The sequence below is a fragment of the Canis aureus genome, chromosome 8 (assembly GCF_053574225.1).
Source record: "Canis aureus isolate CA01 chromosome 8, VMU_Caureus_v.1.0, whole genome shotgun sequence".
NCBI classification, from domain to species: domain Eukaryota; kingdom Metazoa; phylum Chordata; class Mammalia; order Carnivora; family Canidae; genus Canis; species Canis aureus.
The window spans coordinates 13,202,492-13,222,780 of record NC_135618.1 but is presented as its reverse complement, the minus strand read 5'-3'; the positions used below and the strand labels follow the sequence as shown (position 1 = coordinate 13,222,780).

Below are 20,289 nucleotides of genomic sequence, written 5' to 3'. Positions count from 1 at the left end.
ATGCAAGGGGAGTCTGGGGCTACACAAGGAACAAGAGCTTCTATTGGTTGCAACGTGGAAGTTTAATTGTTCTTGCTCTGGTTTTAATTTTGAAATTTACAAAGAATACAGGAAGTAATTAAAGATGGCAGAAAAAAGACATTTCTGCCCTGCTCTTTGAAACCAACTTAAAACCAAAATGCAGAACAAAGACGCAGAGATGAAAACTTGGAGGGCTGCCAAAGTGTTGTGAAATTTATATCTAGGTGGAATGAGGAAAGCAGCAGGAGGTGTTTGTCTCCATGTTGCAGGAAGCAGGCAGAACTTTCCAAAGGTAACTTGCACTTTCTGAAAGTTCAAGTCAGTGACCTCTTCTTTGGAACAGCAAGGGCTCCTTGGCTTTGTGGGATGTTGAGCCATCACCAATTCTGTCCAGCAGAACAGAATGACATAAAAGGTGAAGCTAAGTACAGTGCCTCCATATCATCTTTGCAGGGGGGAAAAAAAGGCAACCAGCATAGATGGGTGGAAGGGGAAACATGGGTAGTAAGCAATCGTCCAGTTCATTATTTGGTGCACAAAAGTAATATAAACTTCAAATCACTACTCAGAAGCTGGTGGCATACTTTACCATGAGACATGGAAAGCATATGCTAATGGAAAAAATAATCAAAACTCTAGGATGGCCTTTTGTTGGGAAATGTTTCAGGACAAGGGATCTGAATTTGAGCTATCTGAATATCCAACTCACTCCACTGTTATCCTTTCTAACATCATCCTCTAATGCACAGTGGGCCTGGGGAAAACAGCAACACAGATAAACAGAAAGAAAGCACATGAGAGAGCATAAAACGTTCTGGAAGAGAAAAAATAGAAAAAAGGCAAAAACACATAAAAAATATTTTGTCATAGAAAACATACAGATTATGAGGAAACTCTTTTCTGAGAATTCAAAGATAATTCTAAAAATACAGTTTTCTGAAATATGTATAGTCAAGTTAACTGCCAGAAAATCTACAAGCAAAGAATATGCTTTCCAAATTAAGGACTAAAAAACTGAAAAGACTAAAGCATACACAAACAGGAAAGACAGACATATAGCAAAAATAAATTAAAAAATCAAATAACATTAAATCATCAAAAGTATAACATGAAATAAAATGCCAGAACTACTTGTTATACCAGTAAATATAAGTGGAATAACATCACCCATTAAAAGTAAAAGGCCCTCCATTAGGATCAAAAAACAACATAGGTGCAAAGTATATTTATCTAAAATTAAAATAAGGGCTGGATGTAAAATATAGGTTAAAAAATTCAAACTAAAAGCAAGTCAGGGTCATTTTAATGTGAAAAGCACATTAAACTACCAAATGAAAGACATTTAATAATGAAAAGTCTGGAATCTTCAATTAAGATTTGTTGTGAATCTTTACAAGCTAAATAGCATAACATCAAAATTCAAAATGCTAAAATTTCAGTAAATATAAGCACTAGACAGAAATGCAATAATAGAAGGAGACTTTAATTAACCTCTCTCAGCCCTTGGCAGATATATTAAATAAATATTAAGTAATGTTTAGAGGAAATCAATAACATAGTTAAAATAATTATTCTTGATAAACAACAAAATTTATACCTACAATTAGACTATAGCCTTTCTTAAATTCCGTTGAAAATTTATGTATTGATCATGTTTCAAACCACAAAGAAAACCCCAATAAATTCCACCAAGGAGATATTATACACACCACATTCTTAAATCAAAATATCAGAAACCAATGACAAATATAGAAAACAAACCCTAAACTGCACAGAAATTAAAATATATATTAAAACAATATTTAGGTAGAGAAATAAAAAATATATATTGTAGTATAAGTAGGAATACTAATTTTAAAACTTTATAACTCTATCAAATCTTATATAATGGATGAGTTCCAGTGCTCAAAGTAAATTCTATCACAATAAATAATAGTGTTACTAAGGTAGTAAATAAATGAATTAAAATTTTAAATAAGTGAGATAAAAGTCCAATAGAAGCATTACATAAGTAGAAAGAATAAAAACAAAGGCATATAGGAGAGGCAATAAGCTGATACTACAGTAAACTAGTATTTACTATGGAAATATAACAAAATAATACATAAAACTAAGAACTAAGATGAAAATCTTTGTAAAAAAAAGTTATCCATTAGATATGTTAATTTTGTAAGAAAAACAAGAAAGTTAGTTACTCAAAATACAAACTGAAAATGGGTATATAATCACAGATACAGAATTATAAAATAGTAAGTTTCCATATTCTCTATAGATACTTTTAAAAACCTGAATGAAATAAATGATCTTCTGGGAAAACATAAATTAACAAATCTGATGCCAGAGGATTTAGAAATTCTAAAAAAAGCTGATTATATCCTGAAAGAGCACCAAACCAGACAGCCTCAGGCAAATTCCATAAAAGCATTAAGGAGAAGAAAAAAGGGAGAGAGAGGGGAGGGAGAGGGAAAGAGAGTAAGAGCAAGTGCAACAGAGAGAGAGACAGGAAGACAAGTTCTAAATTCTTTTTGTGTAACCACCATAACCTTGATGTCAAGATCTGGCAAAGAGAGCACAAATAAAGACTAACAAATAGCATGTATGAATAATGGCTCAAAATTCCTAAACAATACACTGGCAAATAGAATCCAAAAGTACTTCAGAAGAAGCATATATCATGTCCAAGAAATGGGTTTCCCTAGGAATGCAAGAAGGTTCCATGATGGAAAATGTTTACATCTAACTTAGGGTAAAAAAGAAAAAAACAAAACAAAACTGGTTACTTCTATAGATTCTGAAATTAATTCAGAAATTAATTTCCTAAAATTAGAAATTAATTAATTAATTAATTAATAATTAATTTACCATTAAAATTATTTTAAAATAATCTATAATAAAATATTAGTTTACACATGGGTATTTCCTTAACATGTATGCACACACACATGCACACACACACACAAGCCAGCAGCATCATCCTTATTAATGAAACACTAGAAAATTTCTTATTTATTTATTTATTTATTTATTTATTTATTTATTTATAGAGAGGGAGGAGGGAGGGGCAAAGGAAGAGTAGAGAGAGAATCTTAAGCTGACTCCACACCCAGCACTGAACCCCAGGTGAGGCTCTATCTCAAAACCATGAGATCATGACATGAGCCAAAATTAGAGTCAGATTCTTAACCAACTGAACCACCCAGGTGCCCCAAAATTCTCATTAAATTCAAGACAAACACAAGACCAAACACAAAGCAGAATCTTGAAAAAAAGGTAATAAATACAAGTATTCAAACATTATTTGGTCACATCATCATATGCAGCAAAAGTACCTGACAAAATCCAACGTACATTCATGATCAATACTCTTCACAAGTTAGGAAAAGAAGCAAACTACCTCAACTTGATAAAGAACATGTACAAAATTCCTACAACTAACATTATAATTAATATTGAAAGGCTGAATGATTTCTAAGATTAGGGGAGTAAGGTAGAGATATCCATTCCTATCTTGTCACTCTTATTCAACATAATACTATCTGATCTAGCCACTGTACTAATGCAAGATAAATAAAAGGCATACAAAAAAAAAAGGGCATACAGACAGGAAAGGGAAAAATAAATTTGTTCTTATTTGTATGAATGTCTATGTGGAAAATTATGAGGAAACTAAAAAATTTTTTTAAATACTTCTAGAACTGATGTGAGTTCAGCAAGGTCTCAAGATATAGGATCAACATGCAAAAATCAATTTCATTTTTATATATTAACAATGGATATATAAAGAGAAAAAATAAAAAGACTACCATTTACATTCACTCCAAAGAAAATGAAATACTTAAGTATAAACTTAAAAATACATGTACAGGATCTGTATGCTGAAAAAATGCTGATGAAAGAAATTAGATAAGGATCCTGTCCAAGTAAGGCAAGGATCAACATATTAAAGATATCATTTATTCCCAAACTGATACACAGTTTCAACACAATTCCTATAAAACCCTAGCACAGTTTTTGTAAATGTAGACAAAACCATCCTGAAATTTCTATGAAAATGCAAAAGAACTAATAAAATAGCTGAAACCATCTTCAAAAAGAATATCATTGAAGAAATTAGTTTTATTAAATAACTACACTAATGGTTTGATATTGGCAAAGGAATAGATAAATAGATCAGTAGAACGGAGTAGATAACCCAGAATGGCTACACACAAAAATGCCCAACTGATTTTTGGCAAAAGTGCAAAAGTAATTCAATAGAAGAAGGATAAGTTTTTCAATACAGCAATTGGACCTCTATAGGCAAAAATGAACCTCAACTTAAACCTCACCTTTGTATAAAACTTAACTTTAAATGGATTAGCCTTAGGGACACTGGGGGGCTCAGTGGTTGAGTGTCTTCCTTTGGTTCAGGGCGTGATCCCGGGGTCCTGGGATCGAGTCCTGATCAGGCTCCCCTCAAGGAGCCTGCTTCTCCTTCTGCCTATGTTTCTGCTTCTCATGAATAAATAAAATCTTTAAAAAAAATAATAAATGGATCAGCCTTAAATGTAAAACATAAAACTAGTAAAACTCAGAAAAAAATCACAGGAGAAAAATCTTCAACATCTATGGCTTGGCAAAGTGTTCTTAGACTGGACACCTAAAGCGTGATTAATAAAAGGAAAAAATAGATAAATTAGATTATTAAAGTTAAAAGTGTTTGCTCTGTGAAAGACCCTGTGAGGGGTATAAAATATATTAGAAGAAATATATATATATAAATATATATAAAATATAAAAAATATATAATATTTTAAATATAAAAATATATAATATAAATATAATATATATAAATATAAAATATATAAAATATATAAATATAATATATAAAAATATATAATATAAATATAATATATAAAAATATAAATATATATATATATTAGAAAAAAATTGACAATCACATATTCAACAAAGGATTACCTGGAACATAAAATTACTATCAAAATACAATAGTAAACACAACAGGTTGGAAACAATTAGAAAATAGTCTAAAGATATAAAGAGAATTTCACTGAAGAGGATATAAAGATGACAAGGAGCACATGAAAAGATGTTCAAGTCATTAGGGAGATGAAAACTAAAACCACAAGGAGATGTCACTACATAGTTATTAGAACGCTAAAATAAAAATGTAACACCAAATGTTGATGGGCATGCCTCGAAGCCGGATCACTCATGCGCTGCTGATAGAAATGTAAAATGGTGCGGCCACTCTGGAAAAGTGAATGGCAGTTTCTTACAAAGCTAAATGTGTGCTTACCATATCATATGACTCAGCAATTTGCTGAGCATTTATGTCAGAGAAAGGAAGACTTCTGCTCACACAAATACCTGGACACAATTGCTCATACAACCTTTAACTGTAATGGTCCCAAACTGGAAACAATTTAAATGTCCTTCAGTGAGTGAACGGTTAAGTAAACTCAGACATCCACACCATGGAATATTACTCAGCAATAGAAAGGAATGGACCATTGACACATACTTGGAGGGATCTCAAGGAAATTACATGGAGTGGAAAAAAGCCAGTTTCGGAAGACTTCGTACTGTGGTTCCATTTATAAAACATTTTTTTAAATGACAAAATTACAGAAATGGAGAACAGATTTGTGGTTTTCAGGAGTTAGGGAGAGGCAGAGGAAAGAGGTGGCTGTGAATATAAAGGGGTAGCAGGAGGACCCTTGCGACGAAATTCTGTAACTTGGCCATAGTGGTGTTCACACAAATCTACATTGATAAATGCTTAAATTACACACACACACACACACACACACACACACTAATGTAAAACTGGTGAAATCTGAATAAAGTTGATGGATTATATCTTTGTCAGCTTCCTACCTGTGATACTACACTATAGCTATGCAAAATGTCATTAGTAAGGGAAACTAGATGATGAATGTATGGAATGTCTGTAATTACTGCATAAAATTGCATATGTACCTACAATAATCTCAAAATAAAAAGTTTAAAAAGTGAAACTATGGTAAAAAAATTTTTGACAAAAAAATAACAAACTAAAAAAATTGACAAGACATATAAGAATGGGCTGAATGCTTCTAACATATTTTGAGAACAGGAGGAAGATTATGAACAGATAATTCAGATGAAAAGGAAAACACAAGGGGCACCTGGCTGGCTCAGTGGTTGAGCGTCTGCCTTTGGTTCAGGTCGTGATCCCAGGGTCCTGGGATCAAGTTCTGCATCATGCTCCCCACAGTGAGCCTGCCTCTCTCTCTGCCTATGTCTCTGCCTCTCTCTCTGTGTCTCTCATGAATAAATAAACAGAATCTTTAAAAAGGGGAGGGACACAAAAAACTTTAAATATGTGAACATATCTTCATATTTTTTTTCATAATAAGACCAACACAATTTAAACTGCAATAAAATATATTTTTGAAAGGATCAAAAGGTTTGATAATAAATGTCATTGACCAGTGGTCCGAGGACATTTTAGGGTACTGTAGGTCATAATATAAAGGGATATAAACTCTTTGAAGGATATTTGGCAATATCAAAATTAAAAATTCACTTGCCATTTAGTAGAAATTTCGCTTCCATAAATTTGTAGAGCACGTATACTAATCCATGGATAAAGCCTATTATGTATAAGCATTATATATAATAAGGGCAGGAAACTGCATAAATGTCCATTAAAGGACAGTGACTCAATACATTATGGCAAATCATACAACCAAATATGTTATTAAGAAAAATATGAGGGGGATCCCTGGGTGGCGCAGCGGTTTAGCGCCTGCCTTTGGCCCAGGGCATGATCCTGGGGTCCCAGGATCGAGGCCCACGTCGGGCTCCCTGCATGGAGCCTGCTTCTCCCTCTGCCTGTGTCTCTGCCTCTCTCTCTCTCTCTCTCTCTCTGTGTGTGTGTGACTATCATAAATAAATAAAAATTAAAAAAAAAGAAAAGAAAAATATGAGGTAGCTCTGTAGATTCTGATACGGAATAATATTGAAATTGGTGTGTTAAGAGAAAATCATGAGGTCATGAATAGCATATATAACATACCCTCAATGATATAAAATTAAAAGATGCATATATGTGTAGGTGTATATACTTGCATATACATGTGCTTCTGGAGAGTTCGCAGGACGTTGGATAGTAGTTGCCTCAAGGAAGTTAGCAAATGTCTCTCTGTTCAGAGAGCTGTATCCATTCCCTTCAAGCCTGTTGTCTGACTTGCAATAGTTAACATGTCTGTCTTCATTATTGATGTGTCCCCCCAGAGTCTAACACTAGCTTCGTACATTGTAGTGGCTCAATAAACACTTGGTGAATTGAACCAGTATTTCTAGGTTACTCACCCTCAAGGAGTAACCTTTAACATTGGGACCATTAATTACATTCAGGGGTAGAAAGCTCTGTACTTTTCTAAAACCTTTTCTAACACATGCTCTTACTTGTCCCTCAAATGTTTTCCAGTTTATACAAAGTATTTGTAAGTCTTACCTGTGAGTATATTTTGCAGTTATACCCTGCAATGTAGTCACCTGTGCTTACACAATTGCACACCTTTTATAAACTCTGTTTTCACATTTTGTTGCCATTTCTTTTTGCGCTACGGTTTTTTTCTTCTGTAATTGTGTTTCACCCTTATAGCCAGTTCTTCTTTACTCTTTCTTTAAAAAGATTTTTTTTTAATTTATTTATTTGAGAGAGCGAGAGCACAGGTAGGAGTGAGGGGCAGAGGCAGAGGGAGAAGCAGACTCCCCGCTGAGCAGGGAGCCTGATGCAGGGCTTGATCCCAGGACCCAAGCCAAAGGCAGACACTCGACCACTGAGCCACCCAGCAGCCACCCAGGGACCCTGCTCTCTTTCCTCCTGGGCACAAGTGGCCTACCACCTTCTGCATCACCACATTTAAAATATATTATTCTTTTTCTTTCTACTTTTTGTTTACAAAAGATACTGCAGCTAGTTCTCTATGTGTCCTTCAAGCATTCCTTTGAAAATCTATTTAAAAACTGTGTTGCAACCCCATATCCACTAGTTTTCTATACGGCAACAATTCCTTCTCCAGCCCAAGAATTATTGGCTCAGGCCAGCAGTTTGTCATAAAATAGTCTACCTGACATCCATGCTTTGTCCTAGCTCTTCTATTTCCTGCAGCCTCTTAAACATCTTTTTTAATATCCTTACTCTCAAATCCATCAATTTCCGTGTTATAAGGAGAAAAGGCCTTTGCAATTACTCTATGTAATACTTTCCTGACTTCTTTTTTAAGGACCTCATCCTATATTCCTTTTTCTGCTTCCTTTAACCTATTCTTTTGGAAAGTTAGCCTTTTCTCTTTAGCCCCCTTTAATAGTTTTATTTACACTTCTGTTTCCATATTCTAGACCTTTTACTTTTCTCCTAAATTCTTTAAAAAGCAGGTACTCCACTCATCAAAAATGTGAGCGTATTGTGTCCATTTCCAGAATTTTCCCCCTGATTTTGACTAGTTGCTTATGGTGAATTAACGACTTTGTACTTTTAACTATTTAATTACTTACTTTGAAGTAGTTCCACAAAAAGAAAAAAATAAAACACAACAAAACCTCAAAGCTTGGGGACACCCGGGTGGCTCAGCGGTTGAACGTCTGCCTTCAGCTCAGGGCATGATCCTGGGGTCCTGGGATCAAGTCATGCATCAGGCTCCCTGTATGGAGCCTGCTCCTCCCTCTGCCTGTCTCTCTGCCTCTCTCTCTGTGTCTCTCATGAATAAATAAATAAAGTCTTTAAAAAATGCTTTTTGATCATTTGCTTTCTTTTTTTATGCACAATCATAATCTGATTGTCCATTTTTATCTCTTAGGCTCAGTGCTCCAGTCTTCCTGATCGCTCTAGGAGGTTTCTAGAAATTTCTCAGTCTTTGTTCTCTCATTTGTGCTTTGGGTGTTCAAGAGTTTGTTTACAGTTTTCTCAGGGTTTTTTTGTTTTGTTTTGTTTTGTTTTTTAATTTACATGAGAGATACAGAGAGAGAGGCAGAGACACAGGCAGAGGGAAAAGCAGGCTCCCTGAGGGGACCCTGAGGCAGGACTCGATCCCAGGATGTGGGATCATGCCCTGAGCTGAAGGGAGACGCTCAGCCACTGAGCCACCCAAGCTTCCTTCTCAGTTTGATTTCTATCTCTTTAGTAATCAAGTCTGCTGACAAGACCTCCAAAATTTCTGTTTTTAGCTGTAGCAATTAAGATAGGTCTGTCTGCTTTATTGGCCATGATGCTGTATAACAAACCACCTTGAAATGCAATAGTTTGCTAAAACAAGTGTTTCTTTTTCTCAGCCATGTGCCTGTAAGTCAGTGGGGACATTTCTGCTCTAGGTTGAGTATTGGCTGACCTTGGGCCCAGCCTTTGGAATTGGTTTTGCATCTGCTCCACATCTTCTCATTGCCCTTGGACCAAACAGTTCTGGCCATGTTTTTCTCATGGTGAAGCGCAAAAGGCCCACACAAGTCTGTTTGAAGTCTCTGCCCATGTCCCCTTCCTCTCACTTTGCACTAGCCAAAGCAAGCACAGATAGACTGCTTCCTCTGCTACACTGCACAGGAGGGGTTAAAGAATTGAGAACAAGCATGCAGTCTGCCACAGCTGTATACAGTCTGCTCCTTTGGAGACCCTATGGCTAGGTACCGCCTTCTTGCTCCTTAAGCAGAAAAATCCTGATGTCTCCCCCTGCAGTCACTGCATCATACTCAGCTTTCAATTTCTCTCAGTGGTGTATAGTCTCCGCTATCAGATTTTGATTTGGTGCCTCATGGTTCAGTTAGTTACATGCTTTTATTAATGTAAAGATACAGCAAAGCCTCTCTGGGCACAGCAACAATCAAACATGAGGTTCCCTGGCTGTAGAGTGAGCTCTTCTGTCTGTCCATCTGGTAGACCCAGGTTTTGCTCTTCAGTAAGAACTCCCTTGTCCATTTTCCTTGGTGGTCCCTGGCTTTGCCCTCTGAACAAGTTTTCCTTCTCTATCATCCTGTGGCCACATCTGAGGTGGACATCCAGGAGCACGTCTTTCCTAAGGGTCATGTTATAGAGCAAATCAGTTCCTATTAGTATGGTTTCAGGACACAGTGGATTCTTTTTGGACAGTGAGTTACCCTCAAAAATGTGGTAGGCTTATAGCATTACTGGCTTTTTAGTGATTTCCAAGTGTGAGTAAACACAAAGTTCTTGGATAAATGGAATTTTTAAGCTCAAGGACACTGGTCTTTTTATTTATAGACCTCTGTGCTCTGCCCATCCAAATAATTCTCAGCTTGTTGTCTGCTGCATTGAAGACATCTGAAATAATGTACTATCTTTGCCAGCAGGCCAACCACTTTTGAATGGTGGGGCACCAGTCATATTTATTGCCAAGAGGAGAATTTGCAGACACTTTTTTAACTGCCTCAATTTAGGATATAAGCAGTTGGCCTTTTCTCTTCCAAAGGTTTTCAAATTATCAGTCTCTCAATCAGCTGACAGTGCAGGTTATAGGCAAAGAGTTCCTTTAATCTCAAAGATGCAAGTACTTTCTCTTTCAACTCTCAGATTGGCCAGCTTGTTCCACCTTAAATTCATCATTCTTTTAGGATTTCGCTGACAACCCATGCTAACATTTTGCACATATTTTGCTATTTTTCCTGATACCATATAATAACTTTTGTGAGCATATGGTTGGCTTTCCAGTATGTGGCAGGTGATGATTTGACTAAATATTTTATTGTTATACAATAACAGTCTTGACATTTTCAGTTTTCATTATCTGCAGAACTAATTTGCACCTACCTAAGTTCTGCCTCCAATCTAGGACCAACTCTTAGCTTCTGTTACTTGAAGCACTTCACTTCTGGGTACCATAACAGTTGGACTAAGTGTTAAATCCATATAACTGAGAAAAGAAATACTATTGGAAATGATAGTGGCTTAACTGAGATAGAAGCTTATTTCTCTCTCATTTAAAAGAGAATTTTGAAGATAAATCATCCAATGCCACCCTACAGGCATTAGGATGTTATCAGAAACCAGTCTATCTTTTTCTGCTACTCTACTTTTAGGATAAGGCTTCCTTCTCTGTCGTTACCTCATAGAATAAAATGGCTGCTGTAGCTCCATTCATCACTTCTGTTGGTAACAGAAGTGGTGAGGAAGGATAAAAGAGTATCTCCCAATCTTGAATCAGTGGGCTCCCTTTCTTTAAGCAGTCTTCCCGGAAGGCCACTGCAAAAATCATAAGCCTGCATCTTATTGTCTAGGGCTTAGACATATAATTTCATCTTGCTACAAGGGATGATAGGAAATGTAGTAATTTATTTGTTAACTGAATACAATTGGGATTTGGTTATTAAGGAAGAAGAGAATTACAGGCATCAGAACTCTGCAATCAATAGTCTCTACCAGAGACTCTGTCTTGAGATTTTTAATTTGTTAAGCACATGTTCAGTTAAGCTTTGACATCTTGAAAGGACAGAAAATATTTTCTCTTATCATCCTCATATCATAATTTAAGTCATCCCTATTATAACAGTAATTTACTCATCCTTCATACACATATGCCACATCTCCAGCCTTTGTAAAAATTAATTTCTGTCACTAGTCTAGCCTTATTTAAAAGGACAGGATATTTTACTTTATATAATACAGCAGTAATTCTTTTACATAGATCTTTTCAACCTGACTGGTCCATTTCCTTTTCTTTTAAGTACATTTCAGACTCCTACCCTGTTTATCTAAATAGATTTGTTTTGTTTTGTTTTTTTCTAATTGAAAATGATGTTAGTGATTATCTATTTAATTTGCTCATTTTGTAGATGAGGACGCTAAGACCTAGAAAAAGTATCTTGGGCCACTCATGTTACACAGCAAAGAATTAATAGACAATCTTTATGCCTATATCCTTGGGTTTGTTTGCAGTTAAATATGTTCATATATTACTTTTTCTTTTCCCTAATCAAATTTCCTTCTACGTTTTTAGTTATTCAGTTAAAGTCTTCTTCCAACCATTCTTATTATATGCAGGAGATAAGTCATGACCCAAAATAATATTTCCTTTTCAAATTTCTCTTATGGATGAGGATGAAACATAGTATATTCATAAATCTGATATTTCCTCTCACTGAGGAAATCACACATACGATCATATATCTTCCACTTCAAATCTCATATATCTTTGAACATTTACATTTGTGTGATTGGCAACCCTTCTCCTTTTATGATTTTTTTTCCCCTTTTGGCTAGCATAAAGCCCTGAACCAAGTTCCTATCTATGTGAAAGTAAATTCCCCTTTAGGTCCTTCTTCTTAAATGATTCCATAACTCTCCCCCCCTCCCCCCCACACACTGTATTCATTCTGTTTGTTGATTAAGTTAACAATATTTACGGAGTACCTTTACATGCGAAGTTCCAAGAAATCTGACTTAAAGTGGAAGCATGCAACACAAATAACATGAAAACATATATTTTGCTTGTCCCCAGGAAATTTCCTTTCAAATCCCAGATCTCTTTCCCTACTGTGATTTTCTTCCTACTGCTTCTCTTTATCGCCAGAACACAGCATGCAGTAAGCAGCCATACATGTTTTTTACATAATGTTGAACCTCAGACTCTGCTATGGCAACATCCCTTTCTGCTTTCTTCTTTATCCATCAACATCTCATTAGCAGCAGATAAACAACTTGTAGTGGTTGCTTGGCTGGGAGACTGGAAGTTTGGGCTTGGTGTTCCGTGGGGTGAATTCAGGACTTAGCATGTATGTGCCCACTTCTGGGTTATGCTTTTGGTACTGCTGCTATTGAAATGATATATTTTTTTTCATATTAAATTTCACTTGATTTTTCTCACACCATCCTGTCATCTTTTTACCTCTTGGAAGGTAGGCTTGACCTTGAGCCACCTCTGCCATTTTCACTTTCCTAATTTTTTTCCCTTTCTAAGCTCCACCCAATTCCCCGTTTTCCCCAGGTAGCTTCATTGAATTCCTTTCAAACTGCACTATTGCTTCCTGCAATATTGATAATCATGAATATTGAGCCTAACTCTGTCACTCAACAAATCAAAACCCCATTTTTCTTATCTTTATTAAATGATCTTCACCATAATTCTGTATGGTGGATTTGACTGGCCTGGGATAAATTAACCATGGCATAAGGTACTGACGTGGTAGTTAAAGACCATCCTGCAAATTATTGCTACATTAGCAATAAGACACATCTAAGTTTAAGGCGTGGCTCTGTCAGTCATCATTATGTGAAACTGGCAAGTTACATGAGCTTGACTTCTTTTGGGTGTGAATTAGGAAATTTAATGCCCAATGTCATTGGGATGATTTAACATTAAATTGGAGTAGTCATATCTCACTTGTCTGGTGCATGGCAGACGTGCCAGGAAAATCTGACCTCTTTTATATGGAGATTATTGGATACTCAACCAGTGGCATTTATTGGGTACTCCCCTTAAAGTTGTTATACATATCTTTTTTTTTCTTTTCCTTACCCATTTATAACAATCTTACTAATTATCTCTTGATATTCTTAAGAGTTTATACGTGGAAGTATGTTCGTTCTCGTTTTTTTTTTTTTTTAAACACATCAAGGGAGGAGAAAAACTAACAATTTGAGAAAACAACTTTTAGCCTACATTCAACCTATTCCTGAGTATACTTGTTTCCCTGAAAGTTGAGGTAAAATATGCTGCTTCTTGGTGGTAAGGAATTGATGTGATATTTGTTTTGAATAAACTTTGAAGGGGGAAAAAGCCATATTTCTTCAGCACTTTCTCATCTTATCTATATAAAATGGCAACTGATTTAGGTTAAAGCTCTTCTGGAACTGGTCTTGTAAACTTAGCTCTAATAAACTAAATGTCAACGTGATAAAAAAAATCCTTACTAAAGAAAAAATATCTGCTTCATTCTAAATCTGAAAAATATGCTTTGCTGCAGCTCTGAGAGGTCCTTTTTGGTATACTACTGGGGTCCATTCATTTACTTTTTGTTTAGCATCGGCTTCCAGGGAGAGTTTGGGTAAAGTAGCCACAGCAGTTCTTTCAGTAGAGGATCGCAATGAAGTGCTAGAAAGGTTTGTGTTCATTTCACTTCTTGATGAGTCCTCTCCCTCCAATGATCCAACTTGTACAATTGTGAGGAAGAAGGACTCCTGCTCATCACATTCACAGCTAACAAGAATCTAGGATCTAAGTTTGACAAGGGGACAATGATGTGCTAATTTCAACAAAAGGACATTGTACAGAGAATACTGCGGTATCATTTAATTAAAGGTCAAAAGTGGGCTCTACTGGTACAGGGTAGTAAAGATGTGTCTTATTAGTAGCAACCTCTTGGGGGAGAGGAAAAAAAACAACTCTTTGTATTTTGTCACTAATTCAGTTCCCTCTCAAGGCCTTCCATTGATTAGCACCACTGCTCACCTCCTCCCTAACTGTGATGGGCCTGTCCTTCATTTTGCGCTCACTGTCCCCTTCCATCATACTCATCCTTCCTGTGCCCTGATTTGACTGCAGCCTTCACTTGTTATTTATTTCCTCCTCCTTAGGCTTTCTTCATTCTCTCTCTCTCTCTCTCTCTCTCTCTCTTTTTGCATGGATAACTCTTATTTATCATCAGAGTCTCAGATTAAATGCCTGAGAAAACTACTAGGCTTCCACACCCCCACTGGGTTAGGCGCTTACAGAGTATCCCCAACTTCGGCTATTTTATAACCGGGACCTACTATATCATTTACAGGTTCCATGGCAAAATGTAAATGGAGGATCCTAGCAGCAGCAGGAGAAATCAATCTCCCATTATCATAGGTGGTCATCTCTCTCTACACATGTCGGATAAATGCCCCCCAAACAATGCAATCTCCATCCTGGGAAATACCTGATGGAGTGTGAATGCAAAGTATTCATCAAGTCATCTGCTAATCCTGCTATGGCTCTGCCAACCAGGGCATGGATGCATGCTGCTTACACATACACACATGCCCTCCCCTCCCCAAAGATGCCTTGAGTTGTGCTTCTGTCCCTGACTTTCTTTGTGCTCACACATGGGCAACCCATGGATGTAATGGCAGAAGGCAGGCTTTCACTGGCCACTGAGACCTGTTACCATCCCAGTGGTGATCAGCAGTGGTTGGGGTGCCAAAGGGAAGAAAGCTGGGAGCTAAGCACCCTCCTGGGGAAGGAGGTGAGCAGTGAGAGGCCAGCCTGCCTGAGCCAACAAAAGTTCCATTGTTCCACTGGATTTTATTTATAAAACGCAAATTCAAAAACAAAAACATTAAACCTTTCAAGGCAGCCACTGCAGGGTTTAAACTTCAAGAGCTTGGCCCTTCTAAGCATATGGCCCAGTGTGACTGTTCTGGCTATGTGCCTGTGAAGCTGGCTCTGTTTTTCACTGGTCACGCTTTATTTTTATTACCATTAAACTGTATTCCCCACCCCCCCACTAGATATTTATAATATGGTCCCAAAGTATTTCGTAGTATTAATTTCTTACTACTTCTGCTTTATACAGAAGCATACTTGTCTTTCCAATTCCAGATTAAATAACTGATGACCTGTCACTTCTCTTGTGAAATCTCTTTAGACTCTACCATCAATTTTGGAGGGTGATGTCTCTGTGTACTCTGCACATCAAGAGTCCTTTGTTATGCCCTGGCATTTGACTGAATAAATGGTCAATCAAGTTGAACTGTAGCCTCTTTGATTCCAGAAACTGAGTTTCCATTATTAGATATCAACTCTTTTGATGCTGTTTAACATTGTTGAATTCAATTAATATTGAGTTTACTAGTTTAACGTACTATAGATTAAAGGTTTTTATATACCAAGACCTATGTATGTTTCCCAGGGAAATAAACAAATAAAAATGATTGATTATGAATACTCTTTCCTCCCTCCCATCACACACAGAGACATACATAACAGAGGAGATAGAAAAGTAAACACAGTCAAAGTCAATATTGTACTAGACACAAGGAAAAAGTGTTTTTGACAGTTAACATATCTATAGAGTCAAAAAAATCATAATGATGAAGAAATTAGGAACTGTAAACTCTTGAGTGTTTTGGAAAGAATTAGTTTTAGAAAACAGAAAAGTCTACAAAGTAACTTGAAAATCATTCAACTGAACAATTTATTTTTTCCTCATTAAACATTTATTTATTTAGTTATTTCTAAAATTAATTTTATTTATTTGAGAGAGAGAGAATGAAGGAAACAGCACAAGCAGGGAAGGACGGAGGGAGAGGGAGAAGCAGCCTCCCTGCTGAGCAGGGAGCCCTTGTAGGGCTCGTTCTCAAGACCCTGAGATCATAACCTGAGCCAAAAGCAGACACTAAACTGACTGCAAATACCTAAGCACCTCTAAACATGTTTTAATGGGTCTCAAAATTCTAACAGATTTTTGGTCAGGTTGTTTCCATTAAAAAGTATTGTTTTTAAAAAGTAACTATTAAAACTGCCATACACCCCCCCCCCAAAAAAAAAAACAAATGGTCCACAGAACCTTCTCCTTTCCTTCTGAAGGTTTTGCAATGCACTGTTATCAGGAACCAGTCTTTTATTATTAAACTTAAATGGCCAGTTGACACAGGCAATTCTGAGACCATTCTTCCACCACTGAGTAAGACTGGGGCAGCAGGTATTGGGATAATATTTATTTAGACTTCTGAGTGTTCTGGGAAAACTTGGTGACCTTGCCAGCTCCAGCTGCCTTTTTGGCCACTGCTTTGATGACACCACAGCAACCTTCTGTCTCATATAACAAAGAGCAAAACAGTCCAGAAGAGGATACTCAGAGAAGCTCTCAACACACATAGGCTTGCCAGGGACTGAATCAATGATGGCAGCATCACCAGATTTCCAGAACTTGGGAACCATCTTCTAGCTTTTTTCCAGAATGACAATCTGTCTTCTCCTTCAGCTCAGCAAACTTGCAAGCAATGTGAGCTGTGTGACCATCCAGCACAGGTGCATATGTAGCATTGATTTGGCCTGGATGGTTCAAGTTAATCACCTGAGCCAGAAAGCCAGCTGCTTCCATGGGTGGGTCATTTTTGAGGTCACCAGTCATATTGCCAAAACGAACATCTTTGACAGATATGTTTTTGACATTGAAGCCCACACTGCCCCAGGAATAGCCTTGCTCAAAGCTTCAGGTGCATTTCAACAGACTTTACTTCAGTTGTAACACTGACTGGAGCAAAGGTGACTACCATGCCAGGCTTAACACCATCTCCACTCAGCCCACAGTACCAATACTACACATTTTGTAGACATCCTAGGGATCTAGGCAGACACAAGCCAAGGCTTGTCAGTTGGACAAGTTGGTTATTGAATGCAATACAGAGCTTCAAGGTGGTTCCATTGACATTCCCATCTTTACAGGTGACTTTCCATTCCTTGAACCAAGGCATGTAGGCACTTGGCTCCAGCATAGTCACCATTCCACCAGAAATTGACACAAATGTTACTACTGTGCCAGGATTGTAGCCAATTTTCTTAATGTAGGTGCTGACTTCCTTAATGATTTCTTGGTATCTCTTCTGACTGTAGGGTGGCTCAGTGGAATCCACTTTGTTAACACCAAGTATTAGGTGTTTTATACCCACTGTATAAGCCAGAAGGGCTTGCTCATGGGTCTGCCCATTCTTGGAGACACCTGCTTCAATTCACCAGCACCACCAGCAACAATCAGGACAGCACAATCAGCCTGAGATGTGCTTGTTATCATGTTTTTGATAAAATCCATGTGTCCTGGGGCTTTGATGATGGTCACATAAAACTTGTTGGTCTTGAATTTAAACAGGGAGATATCAATGGTGATATCATATTCTCATTCAGCTTTCAGTTTATCCAAGACCCAGGCAAACTTGAAGGAGCCATTTCCCATCTCAGTAGCCCCCTTTTCAAATTTTTCAATAGTTCTTTTGTCAATCTTGCACATTTGTAGATCAGATGACCAATAGTGGTAGACTTGCCCAAATCTGCATGTCCAATGATGACAATGTTAACATGAGTCTTTTCCTTTCCCATTTTGGTTTAGGTTTAGCAGTGGTTTGCATGACATCTGTGTTCTAATGGCAAACCTGTTGTGGGAAAAAAAAAAAAAAAGCCAGCTGAAGAAGAATTTAACTTACTTTGTGCATTTTTGGAGGACAGAAATAGAGCAATAACAAGTGGAAGTTGTGAAGAGGTGGATTTTGGATAATGAGGGTATTAAACAATGGAATGGATTTCCTTAGAAGGTGAGGATCTCCTCATTGCCGGAGGTACACAAGTAGATGTGGAATGCCCAGCATCCCTTGTTGACTTTGTAAAGTAGAATGAAATGAGAATATTTGTGATAAAATGATTTGGTGTAGCACATGCTGGCACAAAATATCAGAAAATAAGAACTTTAATCCTGGCACTTTATATTCCTGGTCACATGAACATACATGCTGACCTCTTTGACTTCATTCCCTCATCGGAAAAATGGAGACAACAGAATCTGCTTCAGATGGTTGCTGTGAGCATTGAATGGGATCGAGTAGTTGGAGGCACTTTTCAAGCGATATGAAACAGAAATTATTATTTATGGTGCTAATAAGAAAAAATAATAATAGTCACATGCTTATTTCAGTCTCTGTGGTCCTAGAAGATAGAATAATTATCTTCTTACATGTAAGAAAAGTATCAGATTACAAATAACCTTCCCATAGAGACAAAGCTGGTCAATAAGTGGCAGAACTGGGAGTCAAGACTTCTCCTGCGCAGCTAGGAATTATTTCCTCTGCAGCACACTGCCTTTATGATGAAGGAAACTATGACATTTTATAGTTCCCAAAGTACTCCAGACTGAAGTCACTCAAGTAATAATAGACTCTGTTCAGACATCATTCTTTAAGTGTTATGCTTATGTGATTTTTCACTCAGGGTACCAGGATAAAAATAACACACGTTGGCTAGATCTACTCTTTCTTCAGTAAACAGCACCTTTCTTTAATAAATGTTGATAGAACTTTTGCCAAATAGGAGCTTTAAAAAGACACACCAAGGGATTACTCAAGAGGAACTGAATACCCACTCTGGAATACCACACATATATGTGAAATTATAAATGATAACAACTACTATTACTCTTAATATTGATTACCATCCCTCATTATTCTGGTGATTGACTGGATCATATTTCTGTTCTTGTCCTTTTCAACCACTATCTTTCTCTGCATGTTCTCTTATTTAAATGTTCTAGTTCTTGATCCCATGGTGGCACGTGATGAACCAATCATTTCTTTGTGACAAGGGAGATACTTTGCACAGGATGTTCTCAGTATTGGTTCAGTGTTCAGTCACATAAATGCAGATGGTTTCTGCCTAAACTATTCACAACTTAGAAACTATCTTGATGTCTACTCCTAATTGCTGTTACATAAATGTCTCAAGAAGGAAATTCAGGAGATGTGTCTATCTTTTTTCTCTATAAAAACAATATTATCACATTGTGATAATTTTCTGGGGCTTCTATGGCAGGAATTGTTTCAGTTTTCCTTGCATTTAAGGGTACAAAATGAGTATCTACTAGTCTGAGTGCTACTTTGTACTCCCTCTGCTATTACTTAAATTTTCTTTCTTCTGTCTTCCCATTTTTGCCATCAAAAGGACCCCCACCTCCCCACCCATTTATAAATTTTTAGGATTAGAAGCTATTTTGCTACAACAAGGTGTTTTCTCAAGAGGAATGTGCTATTTAACTGTTTGAAGACCACCACACTTCATTTGCACTTTTATACATTTAATCTTACAAATATACACCAGAAAAATTGAGAAAGTGGTTAGATACAGTCAAACCTTTGAAAGGATGCCGCCTTTGGTTTTCTTTTTCCTGTCAAAAGCTCACAATTCACTAGCTAAGTAGTTTGTGAATATTTTTGTATTCTTTTTATCTGTCAAAATGCATGATTTTAAAGGACTTAAGAGTTTTTTAATCACATGGAGTTTTAGTGCCAACTCTCTGCACTGGTAATAGCATAGGTCAGTCATGAAGCTTTAGCCCCACCAATAATTCAAAATCTCAATAAACTGGAAACATGCTCCTCCCCAGGAAGTCACAGCAGGGTCCTTCATCCCTTTTATGTCGTTTATATATTTTTAATATTAACATAATAGAATTTATAAATCCATTGAAAAGGAAACATACAGAGACTTACTAGCAGTAAATCTAATCATTGCCTTTGTCTTTAGAATGGAAAAGAGGAAACTC

At 36.8% G+C, this 20,289-nt stretch overlaps 1 long non-coding RNA gene and 1 pseudogene across 1 annotated transcript in view; both read right to left on the bottom strand.

Moving 5' to 3' along the window:
- Positions 1-20,289, bottom strand: part of LOC144318023 (uncharacterized) — an 83,300-nt gene that overhangs the window by 37,111 nt on the left and 25,900 nt on the right. The gene's annotated exons all lie outside the window — the stretch shown is intronic.
- Positions 16,702-18,080, bottom strand: LOC144318022 (elongation factor 1-alpha 1 pseudogene; annotated as a pseudogene).